Genomic DNA, 14,582 nt, shown 5'->3' on the forward strand with positions numbered 1-14,582 from the left:
AAAGTTAAGTCACTTAACTTAAGTGACTTAATTCCTTTAACTAGCTATAATTGAGTGGTTCACGTCGAACTTTTAACTAGTTAAGTGGATGTATATCTAGATAAAAGTTCGACGTGAACCCAGCTACAATAGCAGTGACTTAGATAAATCGTAAATGATATGTATAATTAGAGTGGATTATAAAGGGCTGTAACAACAAAGAAGATAAAGATAAACGAAAGGGCTAATCAGCCGAATGTATATTATAGCTCCTGCTGATTTCAACTGATAAATATAACATTTAAACAAACTATAGTTTTGTTTCAATTTTAACAATTCTGTCTGGATTTTGTAATGTAATGTAGTATAGTTTACTGTTGTTCTATATAGTATGTCAATGACAAAATAAATTATATGATACGATACGATATCGTATGATAAATATTTACTGCAACAAGGTTCTTAAATAGTGAAATTAATATTTGTATTGTAGAGCTTAGGCCCAGATATACTGAATAAACTCTCTCATTGAAGAGAACTGACGCAACAGTTGAAATGAATGGTCTGATGTTAAAACTACATTTACTGGAAAAGTTTTAAATTTCACATGAGTAATATCGATAAAGTTACTCCTTTAAGAAATAAGATTTCACAGCGTTTAAGGTGAGACATTTTTTATACCTTGCACACCCGCCTCCACAAAAAATGGGAATTTCAGAAAAAAATAAACAAATCACGTTCAAGTAGTTAAAATCACCTCATATCGCTTAACATTTTACCAGCTAGTTCCCCCTTAGTTAATCATTTCCCCCTTCCCCCATTCCAAGACTCATAATTAGGTCACTGATTTAAACTTACCTATAAAATCTAATCCTTTTAGGATTTAAAAAACACTTTTAATTGCAAAATAAAAAGTGCAAACGATAGTTATTAAACCTAAAATAAAAAAAAGCTTAATGATAGGTTCCCAGCGGGAGCGTGTATCTACTTCTTGTTTGATATCGTTTTTTGGCTACTTTTAACTCGCAAGTCGGTGGCGGAAGCCTAATTACACATTAATTTGTTTTTTACTAGAACAGACATAGAAATAGAGCCACTAGCAGCAATGACTGGCATCCCATCATTCATCCAACTGGGTTTACTCTTACAAGTAGATCTTTTAGTATATATGTTATGTTCACTTTTTTCAATCTCCATCAAATTTTAAATTGCATCCCAAATCCTCCTTTTTGGAATGTAAGGAAATAGATAGTGCTTTTCCTTTTTTGGATCGATTGTAACTCCTGATTGTAGCAACCCCAAAACGAATGGTACTTCAGAAATACAGTACAGTATACTAATTATTCTCTCAAACTTCATATCCTATCGTGTTGTTTGTGTTTTAAGTTTACTTTATTTATTTTTTTTTTTTTAAGCGTACAGGTTTGGAATATTTTAAAATCCTTAAGTTAAATTATTTAAAGTTTTCTTTTTATTTTCAATGAAAAATAAATGCGATCGTTAATATCGATCTTGGTACAATGTAAACCTGTAATCATATGACAACTTATACAGAATTTTAGTATATTATAGGCCTAGACTAGGACCAGGCCTCCTACTATAGTATAGAGGCCTAGCCCAAGTCCTTGTTGCAAATCCCAACTCTCATGCCTAGCCTATAATGCCTACCACAGGGCTCGTGATCGTGGTACCCTGACCATTAAAAATTAGCTGACGCACTGGGAAACGTTGTTCACGGCATTGGACTGCGGCGAAAAATGATTCCCCTATCATTATTGGAACAGACTCACATCTTGCTTGGCTGATTAGTTTTGATTTGCATTTCGCAAGTCTAGTGCCATACGCAGCAAATGTCCATGTTTAGTGTTGTAAAATGCATTTCAAACCAAGCTGGTTTTTGATTTACGTTTTGGGATAGAATTTGGAGAGGGCGTTTGATCAAGTCAGACCTACGTTTTGAATTTGAATTACATTTTAAAGAAATTAGAACTACATTTTGGAAAATTTGAACTACCTTTTGAAAAATTAGAATTTCATTTTGGGAAACTAGATCTACATTTAAAAAAAATTACGCCTACGTTTTGATAAAATTAGACATTGAATTTTGCAATTACATTTTAATTTTAACATGGAATTTTGCTGCATATGGCACCCCATACTGCAGCGACAGTACACAATTTTTCTTATCAATTTGTGCAAGAGTTACTCGAGGGCCCTGACTCCAGTATGACACTAGCCAGATTTGAACCAGGGTCTTCGGTACAAGCAACAGGAATATTTCCTCTCGACCAAGCGTTCAGTTAATTCATCCAGGCCTCTGGCCCGTATTGACCATTCGTTTTGGAGAGGAGCACTCTTTTGAAAAAGTTTTTTTTTTTTTTATATTCTGAGCGTCATTTCCATGCATCACGTATAGGTACTGTATCTTTTCTCAAAATTTGCTGGTCGACTGAGTTGTGGACTCTAGGAGACAGTGGACTACTCGTCTGTGAATCATATGACACCGTCTGTGAATCATATGACAAGTCACAAAATCATAGTGAACATAGAACTAATTGCAACAAAAATAATTCTTACGGAATTTACTCCTAAAATATAAACATAATTACATACTAAAAGTCCGAAAAATCCAATCAGGGGAACATTATTAATTTTGAAGATCCCATGTTAATGAATTAACGTCCAACGGTTTACTGTGTCAATTTGTTTCCTTGAGGTTTTCTTTTTCTCTCTTTCGTGGCGTAACCACCACATTTATTCCAACAATCTTCATTAAAAAGGAACAATACAATATTTATTTTTTGCCCTCAAGTTCTTTTCATATTCCCTTCTTTTTTTAAAATATTTATATAATTCAATGACAACAGTACTATCAAATTATTATTTTTTTTTTAATAATCAGTTTTAACCACAGAAAACATCAATAGTAATCCAATTTTCGTTCATAGCTGAAATTAAGGAGGTAACCGTAATTGTGATACAAAATCATTTTTCTTGTATTTTGTTTTAACAGTTAAACATTTCATCATACATTTACCACATGTCGATTTACTAGGCCTATATCTTTAATATTCTTATGAATGTATTCCTTTTATTTTTATGAAAAGAAATACATTCACACATAAATAAAATATCTTCGTTGTGTAATGGTAATTTTTTAAATTATGTCATATCATGTATCTCAAATGTAATTCATTCATTAACAGAGTATTGATTGAACTAAAGTTCCATTTTTTCAGAGATTTCAGAATTTTTGCTTTATACAAAGAGAATGAGCCTACAGTAATGACATTATTTATATACTGTTTGTTTGTTCCAGTTATAACATTATCAAATGTTATATTTACTGGTGTGATTAATCTATTAATTGAATCCCATACAATTTGGGCATTTACACATTCATAGATTAAATGTTTTTCATCTTCAACTTTATTACATAAACGCATTTATCAGTATTTATGACGTTCCACTTGTAAAGTCTTTTATTTGTCGGTAGAATTCCATGCAGTAATCTAAAGTTAAAGTGTGCGAGCTTCCTTTCTTTTGTTTTGATGACCCTTTTTATCCAAATGCTTTCCCATGTAACTTTTTTATTTAATATTCTTTCCCAATTTTTTTGCGCTGTAGATGGAAATGTGCATTTGTTTTTAATTATACTTTTATATATGTCTTTAGTTTTTAATTTGCTTATTATAATAAGGGTGTTATTATCTATATTGGTAGCGGGAGCAGTGTCCGGATTTTGATTTTTTATTATCCTTTTCCAATTACATGGGATCGCATTCTTTAGCATGGAAAATTCGGCTAACCAGTTTTGTTTTTTCTTAAGGTTTCTTACTAACGTATTTGTAGACAAAAATTATTTCTATTTAAGATATCTTTGATTTTCACAAAGCTAGATTCAATCCAGTGTTTAAAGTACAAAGGTTTGTTTTTGAGACAACTAGATCATTTCCCCATAGGTTTTGTTCTCTAATGTCATTAATTGATTTGGTAAGTTGTTTTGTCCTGTTAAAGACAGTTAAGCACTCTAATATTTATTTATAAGAAGAAGGCAATTTATTTAAGATTGTACTTTTTGGATCATTTAAATTTGAAATTAGGTAACATTCAACAGGACCAATTTTTGACAAGTAAAACAATGGTATTTCTTTCCATTTGCCCATGTCTTTGTTAAGCAATCTTTTAATCCAACTTATTTGTAGAGACTTTATTTGATACAATTTTTAAGCCACCATATTTATAATCTGTAAATAATGTTGTTGTCTTTATTTTCTCTGTTTTACCACTCCATAGAAAATTAAAAATTTATTTATTAGTTTTTTTTAATTGTTTCTTTTTAATAATGCTAGCATTATATGAGTTTTGACATACCAAGTGTCTTTATTATTAAAATATTACCCAGAAAAGAAAGGTTTCTCTTATTCCATGTGTCTAGAAGTCTTTCTAGGCTAATCATTTTGTCTGTCCATTTTTTTTGTTCGCATAATTCTTGGTCATGACCGAGGTAGATTCCTAAAAACTTAATTGGCTTTTTTGTAACCCAACTTAGACCATAGGGCTTATCTTGTCTATTCATCCATCTATCAAGACATATGCCTTTTGTTTTGTTTTTGTTTAGTTTCATTCCAGTGACTTTACAGAACGATTCTATTAATTTTAAACTCTTGTTTAAGCTAGTGTCATTATTAACGAACAGCACTGTGTCGTCGGCAAGTTGTGCAATTTTAACTTCGGTTATTGGTAATTTGATACCACTTATGCTTTTATCACTTCTTAAATCAGTTGCCATAACTTCAGCTACAATTATGAATAATAGGGCTGATAGGGGACACCCTTGTCTTATTCCTTTTGACATTTCAAAGTATTGGGAAATCCACCCACTATTTGTTATTATACATTCTGTCTTTGTATATAAAGTATCGACCCATTTAATAAATGATTTTCCAAAATTATACTTTTTTAGAGTTAACATCATAAATTCTCGACTGATTGAATCGAACGCTTTTCGAAAATCTAAAAAAACCAGGGCACCATTGGCGTTTTCTCTTTCTGTATAATCTATGATATCCTGGAGCATCTTTATAGGTCTAAGCCTAGACTCCTGGTTATATAATAATAAATATTGGTCTACCGAATGATTAACAAAGACATAATGAAAATTACAATATCGAATATTAATTAAACACACTTTGTTAATCAAAATCATTTTGATTAACACTGATATCTTTTTAAATAGTTTCAAACATTTCCGATCCCTCGTTTTAAAAAATATCCCGGTGTAAGTTGTCTTGTGACTGTGTTTAGTTTCTTGATTCTATGTTCACTGTAGGAGAGGTTAGTTATGAACGTGTTTTTGATTGTCTTGTTTGTATTCCTGTATTTATAGGGTTTATATTAGACCTTTATATTTTGAGTCCATCCCGTAACTGATGATTTTCCGTTGTTGCCCTGGAAATAAATAGGGCCTAGATAAATATATCAGGTAATACAGAACAATGTGCGCAACTTTGCGTTGATCGTTGTTTTGTTTGCATGCGGGCGTTTATATTATTTTAAAAAAATTTTCGTTAACAACAGGCTTTTATACGTTTCAAGACAGCAGTTTGGTTATGTGACACAATAAACTTTGGATGTTAACTCATTTTAATGTTTAAAAACATCTTTAAAATTAACAATGTTCCCCTGATTGGATTTTTTCGGACTTTTAGTATGTTATTCTGTGTATATTTCTGGAACAGATTCCGCAAAAATTATTTCTGTTGCAATTAGTTCTGGGTCAATCCACAGATTGACTGGACTATTACTGCCTTAAGCAGAAAAATATACAACAAAATCGATATCTGGACGATAATATTGATTTGATAACAATCATGCAAGTGTTCAGATGATATTCTTACCACATCATTCGTATCAACATGAATATCGGCGACGCAAGTCAGTTCGTTTTGCTGTTGGTTTTTAGCTGTACTTTTCAAGGTTACAATAGTTTTTTATATTTACATTTTTTACGTTGAATTTTCGTCAAATTAGTTAGACTAAATAGGACTTGGCCTACAGCAGAGCCATATGTATGGCTCTGGCCTACATGAACCATGACGTTCGTAATCCTCTTATTCTAGACCCGCACAATTGGAGGACATTGGTAACTAATCGAAATCCAGACTAAAAAAAAACCAAAAAAAAAAACTGAAGTATTATTATTATTATTAAAGCATGGTAATGATGTAATATTATCGTGGCCATATTTAGGCATACCGTATATTTCTGTCTAATAGAATTTGATAGTCTGAACAGAGTTTAAGAACAATTTAATTTAGGCCTAAAGATTAAGCAATATATTATTCTATAATTTACCATCTGTATATTTATTTGTTCATAAACGAATCTGGGCTAAACCTTTGACTTATGTTTTGCAAGGTATGTTTAATCGGCGTTTCGAGACGCGCGCATCTATCATCTTTGGGGTATGTAGTATTAGGCATATAACAACTAGGCCTAAATAAAAACTGGACAGGGTTGTGTAGTGTTTATTTTGGTGATTATTTTTCTTTGATTAATTAAGAAACTTTCTGTTTTTCTTTTAACTTTGTTTTTTTTTTTTATCAATGTGTAACATCTGTTCTAATTGTGGGAGATTTTTTGTCTCTTTTGTGGAGTTACACACATTTATTTCATCATTTTCCCTAAAAATTTTTGATAACAATGTCAAAACATTAAACTTATAACTAATAAATAATATAATCATATATAAGATAAAATAGTATATGATGTATAAATTAGTTGTACAAAATTTTCCTCAAAAATATAGTTAAATAAAATAATTATAAGTACACATATACAAATTCATATTCATATTATGACAATACAGCCCATTTTCCCTAATAACAATCTAATATAATACAGTGATATCGACTCATGCAGTAGGCCTATGTAAAAATATTACAATACAAAACTGTACATCTTTCTAAGAACAAATTATACAGCACAATTTTCCTTATACATGTAGCAGGTCTATATTTGACCACTTTTTGGCAGCTTCGCTAAATATAGTATGCTCCAATTTTATTCTTATTCTTAATTCATTCTTAAATTTTGCGAACAAATTATTTTCCAAATTTTATATTTTAAATTTCAACCAGTTTTTTTTTAAATGGTGTACATATCTGTAAATTTTACCTTATTTTTTATTTACATTACTTGTATTCAGATCATACAGCCCATTTCTACAGAACGGTACTAGTATAAAATTACATAAAACGATAATAATATCGCCTCATGCAATATATAGATAATACAATACAAAACTAGGCATATTCCTATGAACAAATTATAGAGCACACCTTTCATTATAGCGAGTCTGCTGTAGGTGTTTAGTTATCCGAGTAATTTTTTGATGTGTAAACTGTTTTTATTAATCATTCCTAATATTAGTGATATTTATTTATTTATTTAATTGTACAGTTTCTACAGTAAACTTCCATGCCCTTTTGTTTATTTGTGATTGTCTGGTTGTTAAGTTCATTTGTATGTTTTATTTTTCTTCTTTTTTTTATGCCAACGTCTTGTATTTGGCACAATAAAGATATCGACACTATATGTTAATGCCTAAACAAAATCAATATCTGGAGCACGATATTATTGATTTGAACGTTCATCTGCTGAATGTTTTCATATCAATATGAAAGTACAATATGTTAGTGAATTCCCGTTTGATGGTGTCAGGCATAGCAATTCATTTAAAATATCTGACACTTACGGATCATATTCGTTTAATTTAAATTATCTATCATTACGTTTTATTAATATTATCACTATCCCTATTACTATCACTATTATATAATTATCATTATTATTACAGTAGAACCGATGGCGCAGCCAGGATTTTCAAACAGTGCGGGACAATATCAGGGTGGACCCACTTTACGCGCAAATACAAATAATGTGGACCCATTTTCTTAAAAGTTGATACATTCTACGGAAAAATATGGACCCATTTATTTAAAATTTTACCAATATTAAGCTAAATATGAGAAATCTGACCCATTTTTAAAAAGTGGACTCATTTTGTGAATATAACTGCATAATTTGGATCCATTTTTTAAAATGTGGACCCAATCTTTGTGGACCCATTAGAAAAATTTTGTGGGACTGTCCCAATAGCTGGCTACGGCATTGAGTAGATCCCCTCTTTTGGGACACCCCAGTAAATATTTGTTTTATATACCTCATACATAGTCTCTACCTCGGAGGCCTAAAAATGTGCTTACTTTCTAGCCTAACTAAAGGCCTTCTATAGCTCTTGCTCATTTCCTATTTGTCGAATATTGACAATACATTATTTAAGTTGTCTTTTTAGAGCGGCTAAGATTGAATTTCAGTTAAAATTGTGCACTTTTGCAGGAAGGCACGAAACTTCCCACTGTGATACTATGATACATAAGGATTATTAAAAAAAATAGCCCTTTAGTTGCCGCCATCTTGAAATCCAATATGGCCGCCAAAATATTTAATTTTAGCCAATATATTAATATCTACAGTCACTGCCAATTGAAGATCTTTACCTATGTTTTCAATACCATAGAGTGTCATGCAATCATCATAAATTCGTCGCTGACATCACGAACTAACACAATCAAAGTAGATTGTGTTAGTTCGTGAAATCACAGTAGCGCGTCAAAACGAGCGCGTATTTGTTGTCAAGCAATTTTGTATTCTTTACCACACAAAGAGTCCTTAACAACAACAGCGCATATTTTGACGCGCTATCTTGATTTTACGAACTAACACAATCTAATTTGATTGTGTTAGTTCGTGATGTGAGCGACGATTCATTCATTCAATTGTGTTCCACATCAGATGCAAGTCGCAGTTTCGCTTGCATTTCAAAATGCCCTTCTTCATAGTTTCTTGTGTGTCTTTGTCTTTGTCGTAAAGTCAATACGCAAAAAAATTGTTAAAACTTCTAGAAAATACTTTTTTATAGCATAACATACTGTAGTTGTAATCTGATTAACGAAAAGGTGAACTACAGCAAATTACTACATAGCTACTAATAGGCAATCAAAGAGTGTTTCTATAGCTCTTGCTCATTTCCTATTTGTCGAATATTGACAATACATTATTTAAGTTGTCTTTTTTAGAGCGGCTAAGGTTGAATTTCAGGTAGAATTGTGAACTTTTGCAGGAAGGCACGAAACTTCCCATTGTGATACATAAGGATCATTAAAAAAAATAAACCCCCAAAAATAACGCCTTTTAGTGGCCGCCATCTTGAAATCCAATATGGCCGCCAAAATATTTAATTTTAGCCAAAATATTAATATCTACAGCACAAGTCACTGCCAATTGAAGATCTTTACCTATGTTTTCAATACCATAGAGTGTCATGCAATCATCACATCACGAACTAACACAATCAAAGTAGATTGTGTTAGTTCGTGGAATCACAGTAGCGCGTCAAAACGAGCGCGTATTTGTTGTCAAGCAATTTTGTATTCTTTACCACACAAAAAGTCCTTAACGACAACAGCGCGTATTTTGACGCGCTTTTTTGATTTCACGAACTAACACAATTGAATTTAATTGTGTTAGTTCGTGATGTGAGCGACGAATTATAGCCGCCAAATTATTGATGTCAATATTATGTACAGTACATTACACATCGATACACATTATTATTAAAATCGATACACATGTTTTGAATACCAGGGAGTATCGTGCAGCAATTAGAAAGTATGTCAGAAAGCCACCATATTGCATTTCAAGATGGCTGCCATATTGAATTTGAAGATGGCAGCCAAAATATTTAAGTTTAGCTATTCATAACTACAGTACATATCATTGTAAATCAAAGGTTTTTACCTATGTTTTCAATATGAGAATGTTTCATGCAATCATCAAAACTTATGTCAGATAACCACCATATTAGATTTCAAGATGCCGCCAAATCATAGATATTTTTGCCAATATATTCATGTATACAGGACCTAGCACTGTCAATCAAAGATCTTTACCCATGTTTTCGATATGAAGGAGTAGTTTCATCCGACAATCAGAAATTATGTCAGATGATCGACATATTGAATTTCTAGATGGCGCCAAATTACTGATAAATTTTGTCAATACTATACCTTATTAGGCACCTACCACTGTCGAACATCTGTACCCATTTTTTTTTTCGATAATTGGGAGTACCATGCAGTTATCAGATATTATGTCAGAACGCCAACACATTATATTTCGAGATGGACGCCATATTTATATTTTTACATATGTAAAGTACCAGCACTGAGAATCAAGGATGTTTAAATATGTATTAATTAGGAAACATTATGCAATCATCAAACATCATATTGGCACCACTAAATTTCAAGATGGCCTCCATAGTTCTGACTTTATCCCATAATCACAGTAAAATCTATGGCAATAAAGTGACACCATTTATAAAAGAAGTCCGACAGCTACCACATTGGAATGCAGAATGGTTTTCAAAGAATAAGAAGAAAATAAACAAGACAGCAAAAAGAAATGAAAGAAAAAGAGAAGAAAAGAAATGAACAGAATATCAGGAAACGAACAGAAAAAAAAAGAATAAAAGTACGGTAGAATATGGAAGCTAAAGATTATTATAAGAAAAAGGAAATTAAAATAATGGGAAAGAAAAAAAAGAAATTGAAATGATAATAAGGAAAAGAAAATAAAAGAAAGAAACGGAAAAGAAAGGAAAAAATAAGATGAAAGGGAAAGAAAAACGGGAAAAGGGAATTGGGAGTTGATTGGCCGAGCGGTTAAGTAAGGGGCACCGTAACATTCAGCTCTAATATCGGCGCTGGTTCGAATGGCTTACTCGCCAATGGTTCCTGTGGTGGAAGTCTTCTCGGATAAGGACTTTAACCGTAAGCCCAGTGTACGCATTTGGCTCGTGTGCACTTAAAAAAAATGAAACGAAAAACAATAAAGATTAGAAAATGTATAGAATTGGGAAAATTTTTGATTTGATTTGTTTGATTTGTTTACGGTTTTCATAAGAAAACATGAACAAAGAACAAAACATGAATCAGAATACAATACAGCGAAAATATGATAAACGAAAATTGAAAAAGTTGAAATATCAAGAAAAATTTATAAAAGTACGGTATATGAAAGAAAAGGAAATATACACAAATTACTGGAAAGCAGTTGTTTAGTAATCAAAAGAGTATAAAAGTGCCGAGGAAGAGTGACAAATTCAGATATTAAATATAATTACAGCAGAAGACGGTTTTTGCATAAATTAAATGATGTAAACATAAAATAAATATTGCATTGAAATTAATAGTATAAAGACAATAATATCGAATAGCCGTTATTTCTATGAAATGGCTAAATATAATTTTCATATGATATATATAATAAAATATATGTACATATTTGTATCTATAGAATCCATTTTGTTGTGTTTCACTGTGGTTTATATACAAATAATGAAATGATGACAGAGCTTGAATAAAAGGAACAATGATGTATTGAGCATTTGGGCAAATTACCAACAGTTTGAAAGGTGCCCCGGCGGGAAATAACCTGCGATTTCTGGCTGTCAAGGCGAATGTCATACCTATTGACCATGGTTGAGGAAAGCTAGAGGATACTTTATAAAAGTCGCAGCTGTTATGATGATCCAACATAATCATGTAGCTGTGTAGCACTAACAATGCTAAAGGAACAATAATGATCATAGTCTATTAGCATCAAGGAAAAAGTTCCTTATAAATTGTATGGAAAAGTGCTCCTAGAGAGAATTGAACCCATGCATGCATAAGTTGAAAAGTATACCCCTGTCTCGTATACACATCTAGATGTGTATAAGAGACAGGGAAAAAGCAGGACACGACAATAGGTGCATGGGGAATATCATCTTATTGATACTGTGATATTGAAAAACATGGGACCTTTTGAATGATACTGCTAGATTTGAAGATATTGACAAAAATCAAATATTATATCTTGAAATTCAAAATGGCGGCCACTAGGCGGCTTTATTTTTTGGGGGTCTATGTTTTAATGATCCTTAGGTGTCATAGTACCACTGTGGGAGGTTTCATGCTTTCCTGCAGAAGTGCACGATCCTCCTCCTTAGCCGATCTGGTGCTTTTGCTATTGGCTTCATCATCAACGGGATAAGAAGTAATGCTAGGCCTATAAATTATAGGCTAGTCCTTCATCCAGCAGCTCGAACCGGCCAGCTTTCATATTGTTTATCGTCTAATCGCTGATCCTTGGCGTGGCCAGTCTCTGTCACCGTAGTGGTCGCAATTCCCTTTACCTTCAGCGCGATGTTAAAGTGGAATAGAGTTTGCACATTACGCACAGGGCAAAAAAGAACTATTTTTCAGGAGAATAGTAATTTTTCGGAGGAATAGGACTTTCTATTGCCCCCTTCTTAACGAATAAAATGCCTAGAACCTAATGTATGAGGTATATAATAATAATAATAATAATAATAATAATAATAATAATAATAATAATAATAATAGAAATAATAATAATAATAATAATAATAATAATAATTATTATTATTATTATTATTATTATTATTATTATTATTATTATCATCAATATTAAATATTACTTTCGTATGTTACGAGTGATTTTTTTTTTTCTCCAGTCCAAGCGACCTGTCCAAATGTTCACGGAGGAATGCCGGTTTCAAGACCGTCATTAGATAGTTCCGGATGGGCGGGATTGAATTTTGAAAATCCGATAACGTGTAATGGCTTTGTGACAGGTTGGCGATTTTTTCCTGTCCGGTCAGAGGAGTTCATAGCGCTGGTCTTTCGTCCATTCAAAGCCAGTGATCACAAATATGCCGTTGCTGGAAGAACCATAATACCAGCGCAGCAGAGACTTAATCAGATACGGGAGCATAAGCTACAACGCTCCGAGTGGATACCAGTATTTAGTGGTGACGTCATAGGATTCAAATTTGAAAATTCTTTATTGGCTTTTACTTATGACGACTCCACATCGTCTTTATTCTCATTCGTCAATGGAGTCAATAAACATGAGTACATTATGGGAACCGTTCATGATATCAAAAATTCGATAAGCTATCGAACCTATTCTTTTCAAGCCGTTTTGCATGGTAAGCAAGTAATTAACTAAGTTAATGTAGATTTGCATGGCGATCAAAATGTGTATCACTTTTCTAATTATGTTTCTATATTATGTTACCAGTAGTAACACCAATTAAAAATAATAAATAATGACAATGATTACAATAATAGTAATAGACCTAATGATAAATAATATTAATATTATTAATAATACTAATAATAATATAATTTCTGTAAACCTGAAATAACTAGACAAGAACAACACGATATAGGCCTACTATGTTTACAGATAATATGAGGTGCAAATGTTATATAGGCCTATGTACTTCAGAGGAGATAAATAAGATCAAGATAAATAATGTTATTGTCCTCGCAAAATAAAACAAGGTAATTCATCTTCCATTGACATACAATGCAACAATATATTGTACTGTAAAAATAATCTTTCTTTTTTAAATATACAATTCACAATCCCCCCCCCAAAAAAAAAAAACATCACAAGGCCTAGATACAGCTAATAAATATTACCATAATAAAAATAAATACCACTATGCAGTATTATAGTTACCATTAAATCTAACAAAATCTTCATTGTATAGATGTAAATAGCGTTTGACACAAACGAGTATCGAAATATATTACGCTTGGCACTAAGTGTTCATGGTCTAATTCCAGGCCTCATGAGAGTTAACAAAATAAAGTGGATAAGATCGGTCTTTAAATATTTTGAATAGCATATACATTGCATATACTTATTATTATAACAAAAATATAAGCTTATACTCTATACGTAGGCCCTACTAGGGTGGTTGACACATCCAAATTGCGTTTCGGATTCTCAATTTTGAATGTAAGTTTGAACGCTAGTTGTGAAGTCTGCGTACTTCTGTGCAAGGCACAATGCGTACTGTACTTACCACACATAGTACAAATCGGTACCGTACATAACAGAATGTTGTGGCATAATATTGTATTTTCGTTGTGGGTACAGTTTGCATTATAGCACTATATTACCATACAACCTCGAATTGAAGCCCAATGGGCTTAATCTCGAGAAGCCAATCTCGAATTGAAGTCCCCTCTTTAGTTTGTAAAATTAGCCTTGAAAAGAACCCCATGGGCTTCTTTTTTTTTTAAAGATAGCATAGGGAGAGTACAGTGCACTCACTGTACATGAATTTTTTAAAAATGAATTATAAACACGCTTGGTTTATACAATAGTTTAGGTGACTTAATGCCAGTTAATACTGTACACTCCATGATATAGATTGATGTTTTATAGTACAAATTCCGAAGATTTACAACATTCATTTTGAAAAGAATCCCCTCTTTATTTTGCAAAAGTAGCCTTGAAAAGATTAAGCTCATCCTAAAAAGAAGTCCATCCAAAGTTCTCATAAAAGAAGCGCAGGGCTTCAATTCGAGGTTTTAAATACCGACCCATAAGTATCCTACCTGCAGCCTCCAAGATGTTAGAAAAAACAATTTTTACTCAGCTAAATGATCACC

At 32.1% G+C, this 14,582-nt stretch overlaps 1 protein-coding gene across 1 annotated transcript in view; it reads left to right on the forward strand.

Moving 5' to 3' along the window:
• The window catches only part of LOC117122773 (lactadherin-like), a 42,107-nt gene that overhangs the window by 13,576 nt on the left and 13,949 nt on the right, over positions 1-14,582 (forward strand). The gene's annotated exons all lie outside the window — the stretch shown is intronic.

Source organism: Anneissia japonica, unplaced genomic scaffold, assembly GCF_011630105.1.
Source record: "Anneissia japonica isolate Jap-2015-1 unplaced genomic scaffold, ASM1163010v1 scaffold288142_len361356_cov169, whole genome shotgun sequence".
In the NCBI taxonomy this organism is placed as follows: domain Eukaryota; kingdom Metazoa; phylum Echinodermata; class Crinoidea; order Comatulida; family Comatulidae; genus Anneissia; species Anneissia japonica.